The sequence below is a fragment of the Danio rerio genome, chromosome 13 (assembly GCF_052040795.2).
Source record: "Danio rerio strain M-AB ecotype USA chromosome 13, GRCz13ab, whole genome shotgun sequence".
Classification (NCBI taxonomy): Eukaryota; Metazoa; Chordata; class Actinopteri; order Cypriniformes; family Danionidae; genus Danio; species Danio rerio.
In genome coordinates this window covers 9,363,178-9,385,000 of record NC_141033.1, presented here as the reverse complement: position 1 = coordinate 9,385,000, position 21,823 = coordinate 9,363,178, and the positions used below count along the sequence as shown (strand labels likewise).

General features: G+C 37.6%; 1 protein-coding gene and 1 long non-coding RNA gene across 2 annotated transcripts in view; one reads left to right on the top strand and one right to left on the bottom strand.

Annotated features, from left to right (window-relative positions):
- The window catches only part of LOC148679605 (uncharacterized), a 31,961-nt gene extending 14,289 nt beyond the window's left edge, over positions 1-17,672 (bottom strand). The window contains exons 1-2 of the long non-coding RNA XR_015944942.1: positions 17,555-17,672; positions 17,103-17,470 (exon numbers count right to left, since the gene is read on the bottom strand). This is a non-coding gene — a long non-coding RNA (uncharacterized LOC148679605). The remainder of the gene's footprint in view (positions 1-17,102; positions 17,471-17,554) is intronic.
- Positions 1-21,823, top strand: part of bbof1b (basal body orientation factor 1b) — a 182,637-nt gene that overhangs the window by 134,802 nt on the left and 26,012 nt on the right. The window lies entirely within an intron of this gene.

The window sequence follows — 21,823 nt, the reverse complement described above, 5'->3', positions numbered from 1 at the left end:
CCAGATACTGCACCCTAGCAACTGTCCCATAGACTGCCATTAAAGAGGTTCAGACTGATATTGTCATGCTGCAGTGTGATAGAGACATGGGGGTTGTGTTTAACTGTTCATACTGGCAAGAAGCTTTGATACATCATCAGTCTAAGCTGTCAATCAACTCCATAGCAACAAAACAGACTAACCTAGCAACGATATGGCACCAGCTATATCTCAGCATCAGAACATCGTAGAGAGGCGGGGGTTGGCTTGTTTGACTCATGCTCTTACACCATCTATCTATCTATCTATCTATCTATCTATCTATCTATCTATCTGTCTGTCTGTCTGTCTGTCTGTCTGTCTGTCTGTCTCTATCTATCTATCTATCTATCTATCTATCTATCTATCTATCTATCTATCTATCTATCTTTATCTATCTTTATCTATCTACCTCTACCTATCTATCTATCTATCTATCTATCTATCTATCTATCTATCTATCTATCTTTATCTATCTTTATCTATCTATCTATCTATCTATCTATCTATCTATCTATCTATCTATCTATCTATCTATCTATCTTTATCTACCTCTACCTATCTATCTATCTATCTATCTATCTATCTATCTATCTATCTATCTATCTATCTATCTATCTTTATCTACCTCTACCTATCTATCTATCTATCTATCTATCTATCTATCTATCTATCTATCTATCTATCTATCTATCTATCTATCTATCTACCTCTACCTATCTATCTATCTACCTTTATCTATCTACCTCTACCTATCTATCTATCTATCTATCTATCTATCTATCTATCTATCTATCTATCTATCTATCTATCTATCTATCTATCTATCTATCCATCATGCTAACAACATGCTAATTCATGCTAGAATCATGCTAGTCACATGCTAATTCATGCTAGAATCATCCTAACAACATGCTAATTCATGCTAGAATCATGCTAATTTATGCTAAAATCATGCTAGTAACATGCTAATCCATGCTAGAATCATGCTAATTCATGCTAGATTCATGCTAGTAACATTCCAATTCATGCTAGAATCATGCTAGTATCATGCTAATTCATGCTAGCATCGTGCTAACAACATGCTAATTCATGCTAGAAACATGCTAGTAACATGCTAATTCATGCTAGAATCATGCTAGTAACATGCTAATTCATGCTAGAATCATGCTAGTAACATGCTAATTCATGTTAGAATCATGCTAACAACATGCTAATTCATGCTAGAATCATGCTAGTAACATGCTGATTCATGCTAGAAGCATGCTAACAACATGCTAATTTATGCTAGAATCATGCTAGTAGCATGCTAATTCATGCTAGAAACATGCTAGTAACATGCTAATTCATGCTAGAATCATGCTAGTAACATGCTAATTCATGCTAGAATCATGCTAGTAACATGCTAATTCATGTTAGAATCATGCTAACAACATGCTAATTCATGCTAGAATCATGCTAGTAACATGCTGATTCATGCTAGAAGCATGCTAACAACATGCTAATTTATGCTAGAATCATGCTAGTAGCATGCTAATTCATGCTAGAATCTTGCTAGTAACATGCTAAATCATGCTAGAATCATGCTAACAACATGCTAATTCATGCTAGAATCATGCTAGTAACATGCTAATTCATGCTAGAATCATGCTAACAACATGCTAATTCATGCTAGAATCATGCTAATAACATGCTAATTCATCCTAGAATCATGCTAGTGAAATGCTAAATCATGCTAGAATCATGCTAACAACATGCTAATTCATGCTAGAATCATGCTAGTAACATGCTAATTCATGTTAGAATCATGCTAACAACATGCTAATTCATGCTAGAATCATGCTAGTAACATGCTGATTCATGCTAGAAGCATGCTAACAACATGCTAATTTATGCTAGAATCATGCTAGTAGCATGCTAATTCATGCTAGAATCTTGCTAGTAACATGCTAAATCATGCTAGAATCATGCTAACAACATGCTAATTCATGCTAGAATCATGCTAACAACATGCTAATTCATGCTAGAATTGTGCTAATTCATGCTAAAATCATGCTAGTAACATGCTAATTCATGCTAGAATCATGCTAGTAACATGCTAATTCATGCTAGAATCGTGCTAACAACATGCTAATTCATGTTAAAATCATGCTAACAACATGCTAATTATTGCTAAAATCATGCTAGTAACATGCTAATTCATGCTAAAATCATGCTAACAACATGCTAATTCATGGTAAAATCATGCTAGTAACATGCTAATTCATGCTAGAATCATGCTAACAACATGCTATTTCACGTTAAAATCATGGTAATAACATGCTAATCTATCTATCTATCTATCTATATATCTATATATCTATCTATCTATCTATCTATCTATCTATCTATCTATCTATCTATCTTTTCATACTTTTTAAAACTGTTTAAACTAAATAAACTATTACCGTCAGGCTTTCACAAGCCAGCCTCAAAGTTTGTTCTCAAACTTTAAGAATCTAGTTATTATTAGGCTGGCTTGTGTAGCAAGCCAGACTACTGTTATCCTATTAAACTTATTATTATTTTTCTATATTATTCTTCTTCTGAGACTAAAAATTAAACTCTATCTCCTCCTAGGCCATTCAAGCTATGACCATCAAACTTGGGTCAGACCTCCGAACTATTCTGACTCGAGTTGCTATATCCTTTCCGACTGATCCGACTTTCGGTTTCCCGAAAAACGTCCCGGGACCGTCCGAAAAATCCCATAGACGTAACATTGGATCAAACTTTGTGACCTCATAACTCCGCATCAGAATGTCACACAGACTTCTAACTGGGCTCATTTAACTCAGACTATCAAACTGCCAATGACTGATCAACTTTAAACTTTCTGGCCACGCCCTAGCAACCACTTTTGGACCCTAGAAACCGTCCCATAGACTTCCATTGCAAAAGACTCTCATTGACTTTACATGGGATCAAACTTTGTGAGCTCATAACTCTGCATCAGACTGTCCTACAGACTAATGGCTAGGCTCATTTAACTCAGTCTAGCCAGCAGCCAATCACCGATGGCCTTTTAACTTTCTAGCCACACCCTAACAACCAGATACTGCACCCTAGCAACTGTCCCATAGACTGCAATTAAAGAGGTTCAGACTGATATTGTCATGCTGCAGTGTGATAGAGACATGGGGGTTGTGTTTAACTGTTCATACTGGCAAGAAGCTTTTATACATCATCAGTCTAAGCTGTCAATCAACTCCATAGCAACAAAACAGACTAACCTAGCAACGATATGGCACCAGCTATATCTCAGCATCAGAACATCGTAGAGAGGCGGGGGTTGGCTTGTTTGACTCATGCTCTTAGACCATCTATCTATCTATCTATCTATCTATCTATCTATCTATCTATCTATCTATCTATCTATCTATCTATCTATCCATCATGCTAACAACATGCTAATTCATGCTAGAATCATGCTAGTTACATGCTAATTCATGCTAGAATCATGCTAGTCACATGCTAATTCATGCTAGAATCATGCTAACAACATGCTAATTCATGCTAGAATCATGCTAATTTATGCTAGAATCATGCTAGTAACATGCTAATCCATGCTAGAATCATGCTAACAACATGCTAATTCATGCTAGATTCATGCTAATTCATGCTAGAATCATGCTAGTATCATGCTAATTCATGCTAGCATTGTGCTAACAACATGCTAATTCATGCTAGAATCATGCTAGTAACATGCTAATTTATGCTATAATCATGCTAACAACATGCTAATTCATGCTAGAATCATGCTAGTAACATGCTAATTCATGCTAGAATCATGCTAACAACATGCTAATTCATGCTAGAATCATGCTAACAACATGCTAATTCATGCTAGAATCATGCTAGTAACATGCTAATTCATGCTAGAATCATGCTAACAACATGCTAATTCATGCTAGAATCATGCTAACAACATGCTAATTCATGCTAGAATCATGCTAACAACATGCTAATTCATGCTAGAATCATGCTAGTGAAATGCTAATTCATGCTAGAATCATGCTAACAACATGCTAATTCATGCTAGAATCATGCTAGTAACATGCTAATTCATGCTAGAATCATGCTAGTAACATGCTAATTCATGCTAGAAGCATGCTAACAACATGCTAATTTATGCTAGAATCATGCTAGTAGCATGCTAATTCATGCTAGAATCTTGCTAGTAACATGCTAAATCATGCTAGAATCATGCTAACAACGTGCTAATTCATGCTAGAATCATGCTAACAACATGCTAATTCATGCTAGAATCGTGCTAACAACATGCTAATTCATGTTAAAATCATGCTAACAACATGCTAATTATTGCTAAAATCATGCTAGTAACATGCTAATTCATGCTAAAATCATGCTAACAACATGCTAATTCATGCTAAAATTATGCTAGTAACATGCTAATTCATGCTAGAATCATGCTAACAACATGCTATTTCACGTTAAAATCATGGTAATAACATGCTAATCTATCTATCTATCTATCTATCTATCTATCTATCTATCTATCTATCTATCTATCTATCTATCTTTTCATACTTTTTAAAACTGTTTAAACTAAATAAACTATTACCGTTAGGCTTTCACAAGCCAGCCTCAAAGTTTGTTCTCAAACTTTAAGAATCTAGTTAGGCTGGCTTGTGTAGCAAGCCAGACTACTGTTATCCTATTAAACTTATTATTATTATTATTCTATATTATTCTTCTTCTGAGACTAAAAATTAAACTCTATCTCGTCCTAGGCCTTTCAAGCTATGACCATCAAACTCGGGTCAGACCTCCGAACTATTCTGACTCGAGTTGCTATATCCTTTCCGACTGATCCGACTTTCGGTTTTCCGAAAAACGTCCCGGGACCGTCGGAAAAATCCCATAGACGTAACATTGGATCAAACTTTGTGACCTCATAACTCCGCATCAGAATGTCACACAGACTTCTAACTGGGCTCATTTAACTCAGACTATCAAACTGCCAATGACTGACCACCTTTAAACTTTCTGGCCACGCCCTAGCAACCACTTTTGGACCCTAGAAACCGTCCCATAGACTTCCATTGCAAAAGACTCTCATTGACTTTGCATGGGATCAAACTTTGTGAGCTCATAACTCTGCATCAGACTGTCCTACAGACTAATGATTGAGCTCATTTAACTCAGTCTAGCCAGCAGCCAATCACTGATGTCCTTTTAACTTTCTAGCCACACCCTAACAACCAGACACTGCACCCTAGCAACTGTCCCATAGACTGCCATTAAAGAGGTTCAGACTGATATTGTCATGCTGCAGTGTGATAGAGACATGGGGGTTGTTTTTAACTGTTCATACTGGCAAGAAGCTTTGATACATCATCAGTCTAAGCTGTCAATCAACTCCATAGCAACAAAACAGACTAACCTAGCAACGATATAACAGCAGCTATATCTCAGCATCAGAACATCGTAGAGAGGCGGGGGTTGGCTTGTTTGACTCATGCTCGCACACCATCTATCTATCTATCTATCTATCTATCTATCTATCTATCTATCTATCTATCTATCTATCTATCTATCTATCTATCTACTGTTTTAATCTATCTATCTATCTATCTATCTATCTATCTATCTATCTATCTATCTATCTATCTATCTATCTATCTATCTATCTATCTATCCATCATGCTAACAACATGCTAATTCATGCTAGAATCATGCTAGTTACATGCTAATTCATGCTAGAATCATGCTAGTCACATGCTAATTCATGCTAGAATCATGCTAGTCACATGCTAATTCATGCTAGAAACATGCTAATTCATGCTAGAATCATGCTAGTTACATGCTAAATCATGTTAGAATCATGCTAACAACACGCTAATTCGTGCTAGAATCATGCTAGTAGCATGCTAATTCATGTTACAATCATGCTAACAACATGCTAATTCATGCTAGAATTATGCTAGGAACATGCTAATTCATGCTAGAATCATGCTAACAACATGCTAATTTAAGCTAGAATCATGCTAGTCACATGCTAATTCATGCTAGAATCATGCTAGTCAAATGCTAATTCATTCTAGAATCATGCTAACAACATGCTAATTCATGCTAGAATCATGCTAGTAACATGCTAATTCATGCTAGAATCATGCTAGTAACATACTAATTCATGCTAGAATCATGCTAACAACATGCTAATTCATGCTAGAATCATGCTAGTAACATGCTAATTCTTGCTAGAATCATGCTAACAACATGCTAATTCATGCTAGAATCATGCTAGTAACATGCTAATTCATGCTAGAATCATGCTAACGGCATGCTTATTTATGCTAGAATCATGCTAACAACATGCTAATTCATGCTAGAATCATGCTAACAACATGCTAATTCATGCTAGAATCATGCTAGTCACATGCTAATTCATGCTAGAATCATGCTAGTCAAATGCTAATTCATGCTAGAATAGTGCTAACAACATGCTAATTCATGCTAGATTCATGCTAGTAACATGCTAATTCATGCTAGTAACATACTAATTCATGCTAGAATCATGCTAACAACATGACAGTTCATGCTAGAATCATGCTAGTAACATGCTAATTCATGCTAGAATCATGCTAACAACATGCTAATTCATGCTAGAATCGTGCTAATTCATGCTAAAATCATGCTAGTAACATGCTAATTCATGTTAAAATCATGCTAGGTACATGCTAATTCATGCTAGAATCGTGCTAGTAACATGCTAATTCATACTAGAATCATGCTAGTAACATGCTAATTCATGCTAGAATCATGCTAACAATATGCTAATTCATGCTAGAATCATGCTAACAACATGCTAATTCATGCTAGAATCATGCTAACATTATGCTAATTCATGCTAGAATCATGCTAACAACATCTATCTATCTATCTATCTATCTATCTATCTATCTATCTATCTATCTATCTATCTATCTATCTATCTATCTATCTATCTATCTATCTATCTTTTCATACTTTTTAAAACTGTTTAAATAAACTATTACCGTCAGGCTTTCACAAGCCAGCCTCAAAGTTTGTTCTCAAACTTTAAGAATCTAGTTATTTTTATTTTTCTATATTATTCTTCTTCTGAGACTAAAAATTAAACTCTATCTCCTCCTAGGCCATTCAAGCTATGACCATCAAACTTGGGTCAGACCTCCGAACTATTCTGACTCGAGTTGCTATATCCTTTCCGACTGATCCGACTTTCGGTTTCCCGAAAAACGTCCCGGGACCGTCGGAAAAATCCCATAGACGTAACATTGGATCAAACTTTGTGACCTCATAACTCCGCATCAGAATGTCACACAGACTTCTAACTGGGCTCATTTAACTCAGACTATCAAACTGCCAATGACTGATCACCTTTAAACTTTCTGGCCACGCCCTAGCAACCACTTTTGGACCCTAGAAACCGTCCCATAGACTTCCATTGCAAAAGACTCTCATTGACTTTACATGGGATCAAACTTTGTGAGCTCATAACTCTGCATCAGACTGTCCTACAGACTAATGGCTGAGCTCATTTTACTCAGTCTAGCCAGCAGCCAATCACTGATGGCCTTTTAACTTTCTAGCCACACCCTAACAACCAGATACTGCACCCTAGCAACTGTCCCATAGACTGCAATTAAAGAGGTTCAGACTGATATTGTCATGCTGCAGTGTGATAGAGACATGGGGGTTGTGTTTAACTGTTCATACTGGCAAGAAGCTTTGATACATCATCAGTCTAAGCTGTCAATCAACTCCATAGCAACAAAACAGACTAACCTAGCAACGATATGGCACCAGCTATATCTCAGCATCAGAACATCGTAGAGAGGCGGGGGTTGGCTTGTTTGACTCATGCTCGCACTCCATCTATCTATCTATCTATCTATCTATCTATCTATCTATCTATCTATCTATCTATCTATCTATATATCTATCTATCTACTTCTATCTATCTATCTATCTATCTATCTATCTATCTATCTATCTATCTATCTATCTATCTATCTATCTATCTATCTATCTATTTATCTATCTATCTATCTATCTACCTCTACCTATCTATCTACCTCTACCTATCTATCTATCTATCTATCTATCTATCTATCTATCTATCTATCTATCTATCTATCATGCTAACAACATGCTAATTCATGCTAGAATTTATGCTAGTTACATGCTAATTCATGCTAGAATCATGCTAGTCACATGCTAATTCATGCTAGAATCATGCTAGTCACATGCTAATTCATGCTAGTATCATGCTAACAACATGCTAATTCATGCTAGAATCATGCTAATTTATGCTAAAATCATGCTAGTAACATGCTAATCCATGCTAGAATCATGCTAACAACATGCTAATTCATGCTAGATTCATGCTAGTAACATGCTAATTCATGCTAGAATCATGCTAGTATCATGCTAATTCATGCTAGAATCATGCTAACAACATGCTAATTCATGCTAGAATCATGCTAGTAACATGCTAAATCATGCTAGAATCATGCTAGTAACATGCTAAATCATGCTAGAATCATGCTAACAACATGCTAATTCATGCAAGAATCATGCTAGTGAAATGCTAATTCATGCTAGAATCATGCTAACAACATGCTAATTCATGCTAGAATCATGCTAGTAACATGCTAATTCATGTTAGAATCATGCTAACAACATGCTAATTCATGCTAGAATCATGCTAATAACGTGCTAATTCATGCTAGAATCATGCTAGTAACATGCTAATTCATGTTAGAATCATGCTAACAACATGCTAATTCATGCTAGAATCATGCTAGTAACATGCTAATTCATGCTAGAAGCATGCTAACAACATGCTAATTTATGCTAGAATCATGCTAGTAGCATGCTAATTCATGCTAGAATCTTGCTAGTAACATGCTAAATCATGCTAGAATCATGCTAACAACATGCTAATTCATGCTAGAATCATGCTAACAACATGCTAATTCATGCTAGAATTGTGCTAATTCGTGCTAAAATCATGCTAGTAACATGCTAATTCATGCTAGAATCATGCTAGTAACATGCTAATTCATGCTAGAATCGTGCTAACAACATGCTAATTCATGTTAAAATCATGCTAACAACATGCTAAATAATGCTAAAATCATGCTAGTAACATGCTAATTCATGCTAAAATCATGCTAACAACATGCTAATTCATGCTAAAATCATGCTAGTAACATGCTAATTCATGCTAGAATCATGCAAACAACATGCTATTTCACGTTAAAATCATGGTAATAACATGCTAACCTATCTATCTATCTATCTATCTATCTATCTATCTATCTATCTATCTATCTATCTATCTATCTATCTATCTATCTATCTATCTATCTATCTATCTATCTATCTTTTCATACTTTTTAAAACTGTTTAAACTAAATAAACTATCACCGTCAGGCTTTCACAAGCCAGCCTCAAAGTTTGTTCTCAAACTTTAAGAATCTAGTTATTTTTCTATATTATTCTTCTTCTGAGACTAAAAATTAAACTCTATCTCCTCCTAAGCCATTCAAGCTATGACCATCAAACTTGGGTCAGACCTCCGAACTATTCTGACTCGAGTTGCTATATCCTTTCTGACTGATCCGACTTTCGGTTTCCCGAAAAACGTCCCGGGACCGTCGGAAAAATCCCATAGACGTAACATTGGATCAAACTTTGTGACCTCATAACTCCACATCAGAATGTCACACAGACTTCTAACTGGGCTCATTTAACTCAGACTATCAAACTGCCAATGACTGATCACCTTTAAACTTTCTGGCCACGCCCTAGCAACCACTTTTGGACCCTAGAAACCGTCCCATAGACTTCCATTGCAAAATACTCTCATTGACTTTACATGGGATCAAACTTTGTGAGCTCATAACTCTGCATCAAACTGTCCTACAGACTAATGGCTGAGCTCATTTAACTCAGTCTAGCCAGCAGCCAATTACTGATGGCCTTTTAACTTTCTAGCCACACCCTAACAACCAGATACTGCACCCTAGCAACTGTCCCATAGACTGCCATTAAAGAGGTTCAGACTGATATTGTCATGGTGCAGTGTGATAGAGACATGGGGGTTGTTTTTAACTGTTCATACTGGCAAGAAGCTTTGATACATCATCAGTCTAAGCTGTCAATCAACTCCATAGCAACAAAACAGACTAACCTAGCAACGATATGGCACCAGCTATATCTCAGCATCAGAACATCGTAGAGAGGCGGGGGTTGGCTTGTTTGACTCATGCTCTTACACCATCTATCTATCTATCTATCTATCTATCTATCTATCTATCTATCTATCTATCTATCTATCTATCTATCTATCTATCTATCTACCTTTATCTATCTACCTCTACCTATCTATCTATCTATCTATCTATCTATCTATCTATCTATCTATCTATCTATCTATCTATCTATCTATCTATCTACCTATCTATCTATCTACCTATCTATCTATCTATCTATCTATCTATCTATCTATCTATCTATCTATCTATCTATCTATCTATCTATCTATCTATCCATCCATCATGCTAACAACATGCTAATTCTTGCTAGAATCATGCTAGTCACATGCTAATTCATGCTAGAATCATGCTAACAACATGCTAATTCATGCTAGATTCATGCTAATTTATGCTAAAATCATGCTAGTAACATGCTAATCCATGCTAGAATCATGCTAACAACATGCTAATTCATGCTAGATTCATGCTAGTAACATGCTAATTCATGCTAGAATCATGCTAGTATCATAATAATTCATGCTAGCATCGTGCTAACAACATGCTAATTCATACTAGAATCATGCTAGTAACATGCTAATTCATGCTAGAATCATGCTAGTAACATGCTAATTCATGCTAGAATCATGCTAGTAGCATGCTAATTCATGCTAGAATCTTGCTAGTAACATGCTAAATCATGCTAGAATCATGCTAACAACATGCTAATTCATGCTAGAATCATGCTAGTAACATGCTAATTCATGTTAGAATCATGCCAACAACATGCTAATTCATGCTAGAATCATGCTAGTAACATGCTAAATCATGCTAGAAGCATGCTTACAACATGCTAATTTATGCTAGAATCATGCTAGTAGCATGCTAATTTATGCTAGAATCTTGCTAGTAACATGCTAAATCATGCTAGAATCATGCTAACAACATGCTAATTCATGCTAGAATCATGCTAACAACATGCTAATTCATGCTAGAATTGTGCTAATTCATGCTGAAATCATGCTAGTAACACGCTAATTCATGCTAGAATCATGCTAGTAACATGCTAATTCATGCTAGAAACATGCTAACAACATGCTAATTTATGCTAGAATCATGCTAACAACATGCTAATTCATGCTAATTCATGCTAACAACATGCTAATTCATGCTAGAATCATGCTAACAACATGCTAATTCATGCTAGAATCATGCTAGTAACATGCTAATTCATGTTAGAATCATGCTAACAACATGCTAATTCATGCTAGAATCATGCTAGTAACATGCTAATTCATGCTAGAAGCATGCCAACAACATGCTAATTTATGCTAGAATCATGCTAGTAGCATGCTAATTCATGCTAGAATCTTGCTAGTAACATGCTAAATCATGCTAGAATCATGCTAACAACATGCTAATTCATGCTAGAATCATGCTAGTAACATGCTAATTCATGTTAGAATCATGCTAACAACATGCTAATTCATGCTAGAATCATGCTAGTAACATGCTAATTCATGCTAGAAGCATGCTAACAACATGCTAATTTATGCTAGAATCATGCTAGTAGCATGCTAATTCATGCTAGAATCTTGCTAGTAACATGCTAAATCATGCTAGAATCATGCTAACAACATGCTAATTCATGCTAGAATCATGCTAACAACATGCTAATTCATGCTAGAATTGTGCTAATTCATGCTAAAATCATGCTAGCAACATGCTATTTCATGCTAGAATCATGCTAGTAACATGCTAATTCATGCTAGAATCGTGCTAACAACATGTTAATTCATGTTAAAATCATGCTAACAACATGCTAATTCATGCTAAAATCATGCTAGTAACATGCTAATTCATGCTAAAATCATGCTAACAACATGCTAATTCATGCTAAAATCATGCTAGTAACATGCTAATTCATGCTAGAATCATGCTAACAACATGCTATTTCACGTTAAAATCATGGTAATAACATGCTAATCTATCTATCTATCTATCTATCTATCTATCTATCTATCTATCTATCTATCTATCTATCTATCTATCTATCTATCTATCTATCTTTTCATACTTTTTATAACTGTTTAAACTAAATAAACTATTACCGTCAGGCTTTCACAAGCCAGCCTCAAAGTTTGTTCTCAAACTTTAAGAATCTAGTTTATATTATTATTCTTCTTCTGAGACTAAAAATTAAACTCTATCTCCACCTAGACCTTTCAAGCTATGACCATCAAACTCGGGTCAGACCTCCGAACTATTCTGACTCGAGTTGCTATATCCTTTCCGACTGATCCGACTTTCGGTTTCCCGAAAAACGTCCCGGGACCGTCGGAAAAATCCCATAGACGTAACATTGGATCAAACTTTGTGACCTCATAACTCCGCATCAGAATGTCACACAGACTTCTAACTGGGCTCATTTAACTCAGACTATCAAACTGCCAATGACTGATCACCTTTAAACTTTCTGGCCACGCCCTAGCAACCACTTTTGGACCCTAGAAACCATCCCATAGACTTCCATTGCAAAAGACTCTCATTGACTTTACATGGGATCAAACTTTGTGAGCTCATAACTCTGCATCAGACTGTCCTACAGACTAATGATTGAGCTCATTTAACTCAGTCTAGCCAGCAGCCAATCACTGATGGCCTTTTAACCTTCCAGCCACACCCTAACAACCAGATACTGCACCCTAGCAACTGTCCCATAGACTGCCATTAAAGAGGTTCAGACTGATATTGTCATGCTGCAGTGTGATAGAGACATGGGGGTTGTTTTTAACTGTTCATACTGGCAAGAAGCTTTGATACATCATCAGTCTAAGCTGTCAATCAACTCCATAGCAACAAAACAGACTAACCTAGCAACGATATAACAGCAGCTATATCTCAGCATCAGAACATCGTAGAGAGACGGGGGTTGGCTTGTTTGAATCAGGCTCACACACCATCTATCTATCTATCTATCTATCTATCTATCTATCTATCTATCTATCTATCTATCTATCTATCTATCTATCTATCTATAACTATCTATCTATCTATCTATCTATATATCTATAACTATTTATCTATCTATCTATCTATCTATCTATCTATCTATCTATCTATCTATCTATCTCTATCTATCTATCTATCTATCTATCTATCTATATATTTATTTATCTCTATCTATCTATCTATCTATCTATCTATCTATCTATCTATCTATCTATCTATCTCTAACTATCTATCTATCTATCTATCTATCTATCTATCTATCTATCTATCTATCTATCTATCTATCTCTAACTATCTATCTATCTATCTATCTATCTATCTATCTATCTATCTATCTATCTATCTATCTATCTATCTATCTCTAACTATCTATCTATCTATCTATCTATCTATCTATCTATCTATCTATCTATCTATCTATCTATCTACCTCTATCTATCCATCATGCTAACAACATGCTAATTCATGCTAGAATCATGCTAGTTACATGCTAATTCATGCTAGAATCATGCTAGTCACATGCTAATTCATGCTAGAATCATGCTAGTTACATGCTAATTCATGCTAGAATCATGCTAGTCACATGCTAATTTATGCTAGAATCATGCCAGTCACATGCTAATTCATAATAGAATCATGCTAACAACATGCTAATTCATGCTAGAATCATGCTAGTCACATGCTAATTCATGCTAGAATCATGCTAACAACATGCTAATTCATGCTAGAATCATGCTAGCAACATGCTAATTCATGTTAGAATCATGCTAACAACATGCTGATTCGTGCTAGAATCATGCTAGTAGCATGCTAATTCATGTTAGAATCATGCTAACAACATGCTAATTCATGCTAGAATCATGCTAGTAACATGCTAATTCATGCTAGAATCATGCTAACAACATGCTAATTTATGCTAGAATCATGCTAGTCAAATGCTAATTCATGCTAGAATCATGCTAACAACATGCTAATTCATGCTAGAATCATGCTAGTAACATGCTAATTCATGCTAGATTCATGCTAGTAACATACTAATTCATGCTAGAATCATGCTAACAACATGATAATTCATGCTAGAATCATGCTAGTAACATGCTAATTCATGCTAGAATCATGCTAACAACATGCTAATTGATGCTAGAATCGTGTTAATTCATGCTAAAATCATGCTAGTAACATGCTAATTCATGTTAATATCATGCTAGGTACATGCTAATTCATGCTAGAATCATGCTAGTAACATGCTAATTCATGCTAGAATCGTGCTAGTAACATGCTAATTCATACTAGAATCATGCTAGTAACATGCTGATTCATGCTAGAATTATGCTAACAACATGCTAATTCATGCTAGAATCATGCTAGTAACATGCTAATTCATGCTAGAATCATGCTAGTAACATGCTAAATCATGCTAGAATCATGCTAACAACATGCTAAATCATGCTAGAATCATGCTAACAACATCTATCTATCTATCTATCTATCTATCTATCTATCTATCTATCTATCTATCTATCTATCTATCTATCTATCTATCTATCTATCTATCTTTTCATACTTTTTAAAACTGTTTAAATAAACTATTACCGTCAGGCTTTCACAAGCCAGCCTCAAAGTTTGTTCTCAAACTTTAAGAATCTAGTTAGGCTGGCTTGTCAAAGCCAACCTACTGTTATCCTATTTAAACTTATTATTATTTTTATTTATTCTTCTTCTGAGACTAAAATTCAAAATCTATCTGCTCCTTGAACTTTCAAACTATTACCACCAAACTCACACCAGACCTCCAAACTGGTCTGACTCTTTATGCTATATCTTTTCCGACTGATCCGACTTTCGGTTTTCCGAAAAACGTCCCGGGACTGTCGGAAAAATCCCATAGACTTAACATTGGATCAAACTTTGTGACCTCATAACTCTGCGTCAGACTGTTGCACAGACTTCTAATTGGGCTCATTTAACTCAGACTATCAAACTGCCAATGACTGATCACCTTTAAACTTTCTAGCCACGCCCTAGCAACCACTTTTGGACCCTAGTAACTGTCCCATAGACTTCCATTCAATAGACTCTCATTGACTTAACATGGGATCAAACTTTGTGAGCTCATAAATCTGCATCAGACTATCCTACAAACTAATGGCTGAGCTCATTTAACTCCGAATACCAAACTGCCAATAACTGATGAGGTTTTAACTTTCTAGCCACACCCCTAACTACCACATACTGCACCCTAGCAACTGTCCCATAGACTTCCATTACAAAGACTCTCATTGACTTTACATGGGATTAAACTTTGTGAGCTAATAACTCTGAAACAGACTATCCTACAGACTAATGGCTGAGCTCATTTAACTCTGACTACCAATCTGCCAATAACTGATGAGCTTTTAACTTTGAAGCCACACCCCTAACTACCACATACTGCACCCTAGCAACTGTCCCGTAGACTTCCATTACAAAAGACTCTCATTGACTTAACATGGGATCAAACTTTGTGAGCTCATAACTCTGCATCAGACTGTCCTACAGACTTATGGCTGAGCTCATTTAACTCCGACTACCAATCTGCCAATAACTGATGAGCTTTTAACTTTCTAGCCACACCCCTAACTACCACATACTGCACCCTAGCAACTGTCCCCCAGACTTCTATTACAAAAGACTCTCATTGACTTTACATGGGATCAAACTTTGTGAGCTCATAACTCAGCATCAGACTGTCATAGAGACTAATGGCTGAGCTCATTTAACTCAGTCTAGCCAGCAGCCAATCATTGATGGCCTTTTAACTTTCTAGCCACACCCCTAACTACCACATACTGCACCCTAGCAACTGTCCTATAGACAGTAATTAGCTGTGCTATCAAATGCTTATAATTCTAACATGCTAATGACATGCCAATCATGCTAGCAACATGCTACTCATATGCTAATCATGCTAATGACATGCTAACTCATACTGGAAACATGCTAATGACATGCTAATTTGTACTAGAATCGTGCTAGTAACATGCTAATTCATACTAGACTGATGTTAATAACTGGCCTACATGCATATCTTTGCTTAGCATTGTCCTATTGACTTGGGGGATGGCTCATCTGACTCAGACAACCAATGAGCATCTCAATATGATAATGAAGCTCACAAGCCACGCCCCCAAATTGATTCCATAGACTTCCATTAAAATAGGCCAAGATGCATATCTTTGCATAGCAGTGTCATAGAGACATAGGGGTTGGTTCATTTGACTTAGAAAGCCAACCACATTCAAGTGCACTCTGTAACCTCGCCCATAGCAACAAAACAAAGTACCCTAGCAACCATTCATCAACAGCTATATCTCAGCATCAGAACATCGTAGAGACTTGGAGATTGGCTCGTTTGACTCATGCTAGCAAACGGAACTTCCTAAATGCTACACATGCTAGCAGTGATTAGCTACATGCTAATATTGACTAGCCAAGTACTGTAACTTGCTAGAAATGCTTACTAAGTATAAATGTTTTATTAAGCATGTATGTGAGGCTTGCCTAGTAACCAGCCAGGGTACCCTAGCAACTGCCTAGCAACCACCCAAATTACCCTAGCAACCGCCTAGCAACCACCTAGCAACGGCCTAGTAATGCCTTAGTAAGGGCCTAGCGACCACTCGGGACACCCTAGCAACTGCCTAGCAACGCCTTAGCAACCACTCAGAATACCCTAGCAACCACATAGCAACACCTTAGCAACCACCTAGCAACCACTTGGGACACCTTAGCAACCGCCTAGCAACACCTTAGCAACCACCTAGCAACCAGTCAGAACACCCTAGCAACCGCCTAGCAACGCCTTAGCAACCACCAAGCAACCACTCAGGACACCCTAGCAACCACCTAGCAACACCTTAGCAACCACCTAGCAACCACTCAGGACACCCTAGCAACCGCCTAGCAACGCCTTAGCAACCACTCAGAATACCCTAGCAACCACCTAGCAACACCTTAGCAACCGCCTAGCTACCACTTAGGACTCCTTAGCAACCACCTAGCAACACCTTAGCAACCACCTAGCAACCACTCAGAACACCCTAGCAACCACCTAGCAACACCTTAGCAACAACCTAGCAACCACTTAGAACACCCTAGCAACCGAAAGCAACACCTTAGCAACCACTCAGAACACCCTAGCAACCACCTAGCAACATCTTAGCAACCACACATAACACCCTAGCAACCGCCTAGCAAGACCTTAGCAACCACCTAGCAACCAATCAGAGCACCCTAGCAACTGCCTAGCAACAACCTAACAACCATTCAGAACACCCTAGCAACCGCCTAGCAATGCCTTAGCAACCACCTAGCAACCACTCAGAACACCATAGCAACCACCTAGCAACACCCTAGCAACCGCCTAGCAACATCTTAGCAACCACCTAGCAACCACTCAGGACACCCTAGCAACTGCCTAGCAACGACTTAGCAACCACTCAGAATACCCTAGCAACCACCTAAGCATGCTATGTGACATGCTAATTCATACTAGAATCATGCTAGTAACATGCTAATGCATGCTAGAATCATGCTAATAACATGCTAATTCACGCTAGAATCATGCTAGTAACATGCTAATTCATACTATAATCATGCTAATAACATGCTAATTCATGCTAGAATCATACGAGTAACATGCTAATTCATGCTAGAATTATTCTAGTAACATGCTAATTCATATTAGAATCATGCTAATTCATGCTAGAATCATGCTAATAACCTGCTAATTCATACTAGATTCATGATAGTAACAGGCTAATTCATACTAGAATCATGCTAGTAACATGCTAATGCATGCTAGAATCATGCTAGTAACATGCTAATTCATGCTAGAATCATACTAGTAACATGCTAATTCATGCTAGAATCATGCTAGTAACATGCTAATTCATACTATAATCATGCTAATAACATGCTAGTTCATGCTAGAATCATTCTAGTAACATGCTAATTCATACTAGAATCATGCTAATTCATGCTAGAATCATGCTAATAACCTGCTAATTCAAACTAGATTCATGATAGTAACAGGCTAATTCATACTAGAATCATGCTAGTAACATGCTAATGCATGCTAGAATCATGCTAGTAACATGCTAATTCATGCTAGAATCATGCTAGTAACATGCTAATTCATACTAGAATCATGCTAGTAGCATGCTAATTCATACTGGAATCATGCTAGTGACATGCTAATTTATTCTAGAATCATGTTAGAAACATGCTAGTTCATGCTAGAAGCATGCTAATAACATGCTAATTTATACTAGAATCATGCAAATAAAATGCTAATTTGTACTACACTCATGCTAATAACATGCTAATCCATGCTAGAATCATGCTAATTCATGCTAGATTCATGCTAATAACATGCTACTTATACTTTTTCAAACTGTTTTTAAACTAAATAAACTATTACCAACAGGCTTTGTCAAGCCAGCCTCAAAGTTTGTCTCGACGAACTTTACTGTCTAGTTTTTATTTATTATTCTTCTTCTGAGACTAAAATTCAAAATCTATCTGCTCCTTGAACTTTCAAACTATTACCACCAAACTCACACCAGACCTCCAAACTGGTCTGACTCTTTATGCTATATCTTTTCCGACTGATCCAACTTTCGGTTTTCCGAAAAACGTCCCGGGACTGTCGGAAAAATCCCATAGACTTAACATTGGATCAAACTTTGTGACCTCATAACTCTGCGTCAGACTGTTGCACAGACTTCTAACTGGGCTCATTTAACTCAGACTATCAAACTGCCAATGACTGATCACCTTTAAACTTTCTAGCCACGCCCTAGCAACCACTTTTGGACCCTAGTAACTGTCTCATAGACTTCCATTCAAAAGACTCTCATTGACTTAACATGGGATCAAACTTTGTGAGGTCATAACTCTGAATCAGACTGTCCTACAGACTAATGGCTGAGCTCATTTAACTCTGAATACCAAACTGCCAATAACTGATGAGCTTTTAACTTTGTAGCCACACCCCTAACTACCACATACTGCACCCTAGCAACTGTCCCGTAGACTTCCATTACAAAAGACTCTCGTTGACTTTACATGGGATCAAACTTTGTGAGCTCATAACTCTGAAACAGACTTTCCTACAGACTAATGGCTGAGCTCATTTAACTCAGACTACCAATCTGCCAATAACTGATGAGCTTTTAACTTTCTAGCCACACCCCTAACTCCCACATACTGCACCCTAGCAACTGTCCCGTAGACTTCTATTACAAAAGACTCTCATTGACTTAACATGGGATCAAACTTTGTGAGCTCATAACTCTGCATCAGACTGTCATATAGACTAATGGCTGAGCTCATTTAACTCAGACTACCAAACTGCCAATAACTGATGAGCTTTTAACTTTCTAGCCACACCCCTAACTACCACATACTGCACCCTAGCAACTGTCCCGTAGACTTCCATTACAAAAGACTCTCATTGACTTTACATGGGATCAAACTTTGTGAGCTCATAACTCAGCATCAGACTGTCATACAGACTAATGGCTGAGCTCATTTAATTGAGTCTAGCCAGCAGCCAATCACTGATGGCCTTTTAACTTTCTAGCCACACCCCTAACTACCACATACTGCACCCTAGCAACTGTCCTATAGACTGTAATTAGCTGTGCTATTAAATGCTTATAATTCTAACATGCTAATGACATGCCAATCATGCTAGCAACATGCTACTCATATGCTAATCATGCTAATGAAATGCTAACTCATACTGGAAACATGCTAATGACATGCTAATTTGTACTAGAATCATGCTAGTAACATGCTAATTCATACTAGACTCATGTTAATAACTGGCCTACATGCATATCTTTGCTTAGCAGTGTCCTATTGACTTGGGGGATGGCTCATCTGACTCAGACAACCAATGATCATCTCAATATGATAATGAAGCTCACAAGCCACGCCCCCAAATTGATTCCATAGACTTTCATTAAAATAGGCCAAGATGCATATCTTTGCATAGCAGTGTCATAGAGACATGGGGGTTGGTTCATTTGACTTGGACAGCCAACCACATTCAAGTTCACTCTGTAACCTTGCCCATAGCAACAAAACAGAGTACCCTAGCAACCATTTATCAACAGCTATATCCCAGCATCAGAACATCGTAGAGACTTGGAGATTGGCTCGTTTGACTCATGCTAGCAAACGGAACTTCCTATATGCTACACATGCTAGCAGTGATTAGCTACATGCTAATATTGACTAGCAAAGTACTGTAACTTGCTAGAAATGCTTACTAAGTATAAATGTTTTATCAAGCATGTATGTGAGGCTTGCCTAGTAACCAGCCAGGGTACCCTAGCAACTGCCTAGCAACCACCCAAATTACCCTAGCAACCGCCTAGCAACCACCTAGCAACGGCCTAGTAATGCCTTAGTATGGGCCTAGCGACCACTCAGGACACCCTAGCAACCGCCTAGCAACGCCTTAGCAACCACTCAGAATACCTTAGCAACCACATAGCAACACCTTAGCAACCGCCTAGCAACCACTTGGGACACCTTAGCAACCGCCTAGCAACACCTTAGCAACGACCTAGCAACCAGTCAGAACACCCTAGCAACCGCCTAGCAACGCCTTAGCAACCACCAAGCAACCACTCAGGACACTCTAGCAACCACCTAGCAACACCTTAGCAACCACCTAGCAACCACTCAGGACACCCTAGCAACCGCCTAGCAACGCCTTAGCAACCACTCAGAATACCCTAGCAACCACCTAGCAACACCTTAGCAACCACCTAGCAACCACTTAGGACTCCTTAGCAACCACCTAGCAACACCTTAGCAACCACCTAGCAACCACTCAGAACACCCTAGCAACACCTTAGCAACAACCTAGCAACCACTTAGAACACCCTAGCAACCGCCTAGCAACACCTTAGCAACCACTCAGAACACCCTAGCAACCGCCTAGCAAGACCTTAGCAACCACCTAGCAACCAATCAGAGCACCCTAGCAACTGCCTAGCAACAACCTAGCAACCACTCAGAACACCCTAGCAACCACCTAGCAACATCTTAGCAACCACACAGAACACCCTAGCAACCGCCTAGCAATGCCTTAGCAACCACCTAGCAACCACTCAGAACACCCTAGCAACCACCTAGCAACACCCTAGCAACATCTTAGCAACCACCTAGCAAGCACTCAGGACACCCTAGCAACTGCCTAGCAACGACTTAGCAACAACTCAGAATACCCTAGCAACCACCTAAGCATGCTATGTGACATGCTAATTCATACTAGAATCATGCTAGTAACATGCTAATTCATACTACAATCATGCTAATAACATGCTAATTCATACTAGAATCATGCTAATAACATGCTAATTCATACTATAATCATGCTAATAACATGCTAATTCATGCTAGAATCATGCGAGTAACATGCTAATTCA